Genomic DNA, 9,008 nt, shown 5'->3' with positions numbered 1-9,008 from the left:
CATATCTCTATAACATTTCTGCTTGAAAAAGATCATGAGTTAACAAGACACAGTTCTTGCAGTTCTTTCAGAACCGAAAATCTTGTTCTTCAATCATTCTAGGCAGCTCAGTTAATCTGTAAATATCTTAGAAATTATCTTATAAACAAAGAGAGGTGATGCTAATCACTGAGGTTATCCAGCGGATAAACGAAGGTGATGCTAATCACTGAGGTTATCCAGCGGATAAACGAAGGTGACGCTAATCACTGATTTATCAGAAGAACAGTTCTTAATTTTAATCAGAAGAACAGATCCAGGAAACCATGGAGAAAGAAAGAGAGTATCGCATCTATAATAGATATAGAGACAATCTCCAGACAGAGAATAAGATGCCAGTAAATCCATCTGGTCCCGGGACGCTATCCGCCGACAAGGTCACAAAGTGAATTGATCAGATAGAGTGGAAAGCAACATGTTGTTATCCTCCTCAGTCACCCGTGATGGAATATAAGCCATTCAGTTATTTCTTCATTCGCATATTGTGAATTGACTTCGTTTCTTCTCCCGCTCACTCGCCCCTCAGAACCTGCTAGAAAAGAGTTGAATAGTAAGAAGAGCATGTCCGGATCAGTCACTTCACTGCGCGCCTTGCTCATCATTAATCTTTACTTCGTAACCTTCGTAACCTTCGGAACCTTCAGATAACCTTCGGATAACCTTCGGAACCTCTTTCTATTAGCGCGTTGTCGCCAGAAATTTTATTTCTTTAAGATGTCTAAGTGTTTTCTTGCCAAGGGAAGGGTACAGTTCATGATTGTGCTGGCACTTGCACTTGAGGACTTCATCCTCACCTCAGCTTGATATATCTTTTTTTTTTAACTCCATTATTTTATTTCTTCGCTCGTAAACTCGCCCCCGCTCGCTCGTCTTCATCTTAATCTGAATGCTCGTCTTCATCTTAATCTGAACGCTCATCTTCATCTTCATCTTCACGCTCGTCGCGCCTTTATTTCTTTTTTTTTTATTTCTTTCGCTCCCGCTCCGTCGCTTCGCTCCGTCGCGTCTTCATCTTCACGCTCGTCTTCATATTAATATATGAACCGCTTCCGCGCCTTCGGTTATGAAATAAAGAACAGAAGAAGAAATTGAATCAGAAGAAGAAAGAAGATTAAAATGAATGAAAGAAAATAATAAAACATAAAAGAGAGGCTAAGCACCGGCCGAGCATGGACCGGAATAGATCAGCTATTATCAATCAGGATGTCGAGTCCACATCTCCTGAAACCGGAAAGGTTGAGGTTCTGAGGTTATCCAGCAGATAAAGAGCACCTGAGGGGCGAGTGAGCGGGTTACGAAGTGAAGATTCATCTTAATGTTACGAAGTCAATTCAGATTCATGTTACGAAGTCATCTTCAGATTCAGAAGGCGCGCAGGGACTCAAATGCTCAACTTTGGTAATAGGGAAGACATGGAGCCCATTAGTGGAGTAGAGGACGCTATCCAGTCTTGCCCATTTACATGATCCTCCTTCGCTCCGTCGCGTCTTCATCTATCTTGATAAACATGAGTTTGGATGCTTTGGTTCAGCATCTTAGATTTCAGCACAATATGCTCGACTTCACTTCGGTTGCGGGTGCAACAGGTAGGAGTACATTATGGCAGGATCTGTCACCCGGGCAATCCAACCCTCCTCCAAGAAGAATGGTGCTATGCCCCCCCGATATCCCTATGGAGCGAAAGAGCTGCCTGGTGATCCCTAGGTTGCAGCACGTCCGCTCTTAAAATCGCGCCTCGCGCCGCAGCTGCCGTTTCTAGGACCGACCGACGCCTCACCTGCACAGGTACCTACGTTGTGTAGTATGAGTCGCACATTCAACATAGCGTTCGGACTCATGTGCCTTCCAGAACCAGGGGAGTTCCCTTGCTCCTGCTGCGTACGATTAGCCAGCCTTGCGGCGGCAAAAGGATTAGGACGTCCCCCATGCTACGGTTCCCCGCGGTCCGACCGCATTAGGTTAGGGAGCTGGGCGATAAAAGCTCTTCCGTATCCCAAAGCGCGCTGCCCTCCTAGGCGCGCAACACTAAGTAATCCAAGCCAACCCACATTACTGACTAACGATGGATAATCATCTTTCTTAGAGGTACTAAATACAACTCCATGAATGAGCAAAATGAAGGTTGCGTTAATGATAAAGATCTCTGGGAAAACCGCTAAAAAAAGATTGAACATGTAGGAGGGAGGTTCTGATTTTAATCAGAAGAATTCTGCTTTCATTTCTTTCAGAACTAAGCACTGAGTTACTTACGGTTCCTCACCCTTAAAAGAACTGAAAGAAACAAATTCTGAGAAATCAGAACTTTTCATTTCTTGCAGAACTTATCTTGAAGATAACTTCTTCGCTCCGCGCCTGATTCATCTTCATCTTTATTGACTTCGTAACATTCATCTTCATCTTCTTTATCCGTGACTCCGCTCCGCTCAGAAACTCTTCTGCTCCTCGCGCTTCAATAATTCATTTACTTCAGAACCTTTTACTTGAAACCATATCGACCAAAAGTCCTATTAAGCTTAGCTTAGTTCTCATCGGTAAACTCTCTATGATGGAGCATTTTTGCTTGTAACGACAAAAGTATGGACTTATTTTTGTAGTCTTTCCAGAGATATAGCATCGCCATATCGTATTCTCCCGACGGGGATTTTGAAGTGTCTGAGCTCCTAGTTCTAGCCAATTGACCGTTAGGTCAAGGCGCGAGTGAGCGTTTCCGAGCGGAACTTCGAAGAGATCTTCCGCTTGCATACCAGCTATCAGATAGTCTATGGGTGTAGGTTACGAAGTAAATAACATAATCATTCGGTTATGTTTACATAATGTCGAGTTCATGCTGAACCTTCATCGGGTTTATAAGAATGGGGTGCGAGAGGATTAGATGGCTTAACTTCGTTACCTGGAGGCACGGTCCCTGGAGCAGGTTGATTAACAGATGTGCATGTGTCTTCTATTTCCGAAACAGAACACGACAAGTCCCGAATCCACGAGGGAACTCTTTTAAGTTCATGCTGAACCTCTTCTGTCATAAAAAGAACGGGGGCATCGGTAGTGAATAGGGATCCCACAGCCAAAACTATGGCCCACGCCAGACCGCCCAGCCCAACCCATTACATAGAGCTAAGGATGAGGCTCGAACTCCTAGAGATAAAGCCATCCTTTCAACTGAAGTCCAAAGATGATAAAAAAAAAGTGAGCGGATAATTAAGGCGTGGAAGCGGTGAATATATTAAGATGAAGACGAGCGTGAAGATGAAGATGAGCGTGAAGATGAAGACGAGCGTGAAGATGAAGACGAGCGTGAAGATGAAGACGAGCGTGAAGATTAAGATGAAGACGCGAGTGAGCGAGCGTTTAGGCGCGTAGCGAGAATGCAGATTTAAGTATCTAACTGTATTCTACTTCTTGGGGTTATTTATTTCGTAACCTCTGACAGAAATCTAACTTAAAATAAAGAATTATTTACTTCGTAACCATCTCTTTCTCAACTGACCCATTTTAATCATTAGTGGTTAGGATACTAAGTAATGACATAATATCCCAAGTTTGAGTACTTTATTTTTTTTTATGAAGAATAGTCTCATAAAAAAAATCTACGGAGTTTCCCTATTAATAATAAATTATTTCTTATATAGCTAGAACGACCGCAGGAGATACTAATTTGTTAAGAATCAATCGGATTGAAGCGATAGCATCGTCGTTAGTTGGAATCGAAATATCTGCGAGATTTGTTGTATCGATTAAACAAATCGTCAGAATCCCCAAAATGACACATTCTTGAAGAGCCGTATATTCTTTTTGCTGATCAACAATAATTACAATATCGCTTCGCCCCTGTCTTTGATTCCACCCAGATATATATATATATGTTTGCAGGGTGGATAATTGTCTCTTCAACATTGCTGCTGGGAGACTGTTGAGTTTTCCTATCCTTTGTTCCCGCTCCCGCTCGTAAACTTCGCGCCTGAACTTTATTTTTAAGTCTCATTTCCGTAGTGAACCAATTCGTTAACATACCACCTCTTTTTTCTTAAAAATAGGATTTTTTTTTGAATTCTTCGCCGCTCCGTCGTCTTCATCTTAATCTTCACGCTCGTCTTCATCCTCATATATTCACCGCTTCCGCGCCTGCTCATAAATTCGCACCTGAAGTCGCCCCTTCTCCAAACCTGGTATTAAAATGTCGCTATGTGAGTGAGACATTCTCTTTTTTAGACCATGTAACTATGCCCTTCTTTAATATTGTATCGTTTTCTTTCAGAACGTCTCTCTCGTCTGCGACTTTTCCTCCCGCTCCCGCTCACTCGCGCCTCCATAGCCTATCTGCTTTTGTACCGGTCAATGGAATCACTCGTTGTTGAAAAGCTATATCAGCCGGCTTCATCCAACCCAGCCCTAGTACAATTCTTGTTCAATCCATAAAAATACGAGCGGGAGCGGCGAAGTCGAGCAGTCTCAATTTTACTACAGGTACGAAGTAAGGGCTGGGCCACCTCGAATGGCGTGAGCCGCATGCGAGGAGACCCGCACGTACGGTTTTCAGGGGGATATGGCCAAAAGACCGGCCGGCGCCCACCCGACTAGAGGAACTGAGAAATTAATAGAGTACAAAACTTATCTTCAAGCTTTACCTTATTCTGATCGTTTAGAGGGCGATCGCGGAGTCACTGAATGAAGTCCTCCGTTTATTTCGGAGGTTCAGCATCTAAACGAGGCAGATATGACTAAGTGACATATGGAATATGGCGACGACAACAGCATGTCGTAGAAGGAGATAACTGGTGGAGCCAACGACCCACTAAGACTCACGTATCTACAACTACATCCCCGAGCGGCAGAAACGGGGCGTGAATGCGAGATGCCAGCGGAATGATCGGCGGACAGAGGCTAGGCTGCTTCCCACCGCGTCCTTCCTTGTGTGTCGGAGATACAAAGCGAGTGCACCGGAAAGAACGGGAACTGGGTCGCCCATGGCGAAGCATCCAAGCATAACTGCACACTCACACGATCTTTGCCGAGAGATAGGAGCATTCGTGGAACCGTGAACTACACTTGCTTCTGGATAGATGTGTGGGACAGAGGGCTCGTGGTACCTGCTGCCCACCCTTCCTCCGCTTTGATAACCGTGTGAACGGAGAGTGGGCAGAGCAGAAGGGAAGGAGGTCCTCATACGGAGTCGCACACTTGAGCTGTGCGGGAGACTGGAGAATGGGTCGAGTAAACTCCCCTGGGGCCGATAAAAGACGAAACATTTTTGGTATTGTCTTAGTGATTGGAAAGGTTACGAAGTAACGAAGTCAAAGGCGCGACGAGCAGAAGGGTATGGTTCTACAAGAAAGAACGAAGGCGCGAGGGAGCGGAGCGAAGAAGCGACGAGCAAAAGGGGCAAAGCGGAGGCGCTTAGGAGCAGAAGGGGCGAAGCGTAAAGAAAACCCTCTGATCCATTCATTTCTGCAAGCAGGCGGGATCCAGAATAAAGCCCCCCTCCTATTCGAGCGAGGCCGGGTGGCCTCCCTTTTCCTTCTTCTTATTTTCTTGCTCCGTCGCACCTGCTCATAAATTCGCATGTCGCCCCCGCTCCTCGCTTGGTTATCCGAAGTAACAGAAGAACTGCAAGAAAACAATCCCAACTCATATTAAAAAAGTGCTACTTCAATTCAAGCGCTTGAAAACAACCTTGACTATAAGAAGCAAAGTACCCAACGGGAACGATCGTTTCCGGGTTTCTTTTTTCTTCATTCGCTGTGACTTCTTATGTTCAAAATAACAGAACTTTCTTATGATGAATCTGAATCTTCTTTATCCGTGACTCCGCTCCGCTCACTCGCGCCTTCATTGACTTCTTAGCAGATTCATCTTCATTGACTTCAGAACATTCATCTTCACTTCAGAACCCGCTGCTCGCCCCTTACATTCTGAAATAATTGGATAACGTTTACTGCTTCTAAACGCCGCTCACTCGCGTCTTCATCTTAATCTTCACACTCGCGCCTCATTCATCGTAATCGCTACGCGCCTTGTCGGGACCGCTGTCGCTTCCTCTCCCCGGAGTTTCAAGCAAGCTTTCTTCGTTCTGATTAAAATCAGGAGGTTCCTCTCCTCAACCCAGCTTTCAATACTAATAAAACGTCACGCTGCCATTTCATTTTTCCAATATCATGGAATAGCATGGCCTGGGGCTAAGGTAACTCAAGTGGGAGAGCCGTGTTATGGGTGACCTTATTGCACGGTTCAGAGAGCACTTGTGTATGTGATGCAAGTGAACGTGTACGAAAAAGCTGTCGTCAAGTTTCGTTGTTCGTTCCGTCGTCGACCCTATCTATGTTTCTACGATGGCCCAAGAACACGCTCATTCTTCAGCCGTAGAGAGACTTTTGAATTGCGAGGTACCATTACGAGCTCAATATATACGAGTGTTATTCTGTGAAATAACTCAAATTTCAAATCATTCACTTGCTTCAACTACTCATGCTATGGATGTGGGAGCATCAACTCCGTTCCTTTGGGCTTCTGAGGAGCGGGAGAAATTGTTGGAATTCTATGAAAGAGTCCCGGGAGCCAGGATGCATGCCAGTTTCATACGACCTGGTGGAGTGGCACAAGATCTGCCTCTTGGCTCATGTCGAGATATTGATTCCTCCACACAACAATTTGCTTCTCGTATCGACGAATTAGAAGAGATGTCAACCGTATCTGGAAACAATGATTAGTGGATATTGGTACTGTAACTGCACAGCAAGCAAAGGATTGGGGATTTAGTGGTGTAATGTTAAGAGGTCGTGCGACATGAAGACATTGATAGCAATATGGGGGAAGTTCCCATCAGGCAACAACGGTTATGCCTGACCCTACTCAAGCATGCATATGTTGTCAGTAAAGATTTTGTGTGAAGCCTTGGAGACTTCGGGGCTAGGGTAAGCTGAGGGGGGATAGCGTAAGTGAGCGAATGTGTGTAAGCCCAGTCAAACATGACTATTCATGGCGGGACGGGTTCCTTCGAATAGTGTTGGTCCTACGGACCGTGAACGGATTCGCCTCTGGCCTCTGGGCACGTCGGAACCGCATGAGTTCACCGGGGTGGAGCACGGTCCGCCAAAATCGGCATAGATTAGGTGCTATTGATGGAACATGGTCAGCCCATCTTTCTCCATATGGAAGTGCTGCGGGCACATAGATATGTGGGTAGAGGAAGCCTCCAAAAGCGAAGGCCGAGCTGTAGATCACGTGACCTGCACCGAAGCTGATTGGGCTTTCTCCTGGATCAAAGCAGATCAGCTCGCCTCATAGGTCGGCTCCTAAAGTCGCTTTTGCTCCTCGCGCCTACTTAATTTATTTCATAACCGCTCCTCGCTCCTAAATCGCTCCGTCGCGCCTGAATCTTTATCTTCACCGCTTCCGCGCCTTCATCAAAACCAAAGAGAGGCGCGGAAGCGGTTCATATATGAGGCGCGAGGAGCGTGAAGATTAAGATGAAGACGAGCGTGAAGATTAAGATGAAGACGAGCGAGCGGGAGCAAAAGGAAATTATTGCAGAACGTTATGTTTACATAAAGTCAAAGTAAAGAAAGAAGAAGTTTGGAAAAAAGGATTAGCATCATCTTCGGAACCAGGTTCAGAATGAATTTTGTTTAGGAGCGGGATCTGCCCAAACCTGTGGTGGTACGGAAGGCACGGACTCCGCGACTTCCGTACCTCAGAGAAAGAAAGCCGTCAACCATCACAAACAATATGTATGTTAAATAAATAAAAGGCGCGGAAGCGGTAAATATTAAGATTCAGACGCGACTGATGGAGCGTGAAGATGAAGACGCGACGTAGCATTTAGGAGCAGAAGACGAGCAGGTTCTTACTTATTTTTAAGAAGTGCAAGGCGCGGAAGCGGTGAATATTAAGATTCAGACGAGCGGAGCAGAAGACGAGCAAAAGGCGCGGAAGCGGTGAAGATGAAGACGCGATGGAGCGATAAAAGAAAGAAGTAAATCACGTTACGAAGAAGTGAACCTGCTCGGCCGGTGCTCGCTTTGCGCGCGTGAACCAACGGGAATTTAAAGGAGAGGATGCCTCTCGGGGCATCTGAGAATGATTCGAGCCGTATGAAGGGAAACTCCCACGTACAGTTTTTTGGGGAAGGAGCGGCAGGGTCCCCACCGACTTGGCCCAGGCCTAAGTGAAAGTTAAGTGGTGGGCCTACCCATCCCAACCTGGGGTATGCTGGGATTCGCGAAGAGCAGCACCTACGATGTTCATGACCAATCGGATCCTGACGTACTGTAGGTACCAGAGGAGATCGCTATGATCGCATTCGTATCCGTATCGAAGAGATGCGACAAAGTGTTCGGATCATTGTGCAATGTCCTAATAAAATGCCTAGTGGCATGATCAAAGCCGATGATCGTAAGCTATGTCCTCCATCACGAGGTCGAATGAAACTATCCATGGAATCGTGCGCCGTGTGAAACGTAGATCATCGCCGTTCTTAACCGAGACTCAGGTTAAGCTCCGTCTCGGAACCGTCGTGAGGTTAGGAGTAAAGCATCCCGAGGTTGTTTCGTTGGGCGTGGAGAAGCATTGGGAACCCCAATATCTTTCTTCGGAGCAGTTCCTTTTCCCGTCCCCGCCGGCATAGCGCCGCCGGTTTTTCGTTGATTAGCATCACCTTCTTCATCGATCTGGGGGAAAAGGAACCGTCTACAAGGGAAGCTAGACATCAAGGTTGTGGCTTGATGAGGATAACTAAGCTGACACGCCGGAGTTGGCTGCTGGCACAACAAGGTGGTGCCTTACCGCACCGCAGGCGTACGCGCGGTAGCATTCGTGGTGGTGCTTTAGGATTCCAATGTACTGCGTCCAAGATCAGAACGAGTTTGCCAGCGGACCACTGCCGTCCCATTCTTGAGTGAGCTGGAGCGCAGCCATCTTATCCACTGAACTAGCTAGAAGCTATCGCTTCGGGTCGAAGCACTAAAAGAAAAGGACCG

At 46.2% G+C, this 9,008-nt stretch overlaps 1 pseudogene; it reads right to left on the bottom strand.

Moving 5' to 3' along the window:
* Positions 1 to 3,730: 3,730 nt before the first annotated feature.
* On the bottom strand, positions 3,731 to 5,747 carry LOC144713235 (uncharacterized; annotated as a pseudogene).
* Between the last annotated feature and the right edge of the window lie 3,261 nt (positions 5,748 to 9,008).

This window comes from Wolffia australiana, chromosome 15, assembly GCF_029677425.1.
Source record: "Wolffia australiana isolate 7733 chromosome 15, ASM2967742v1".
Lineage (NCBI taxonomy): Eukaryota > Viridiplantae > Streptophyta > Magnoliopsida > Alismatales > Araceae > Wolffia > Wolffia australiana.
The sequence above is the reverse complement of the archived record's forward strand: the minus strand, read 5'-3'. Positions and strand labels throughout refer to the sequence as shown.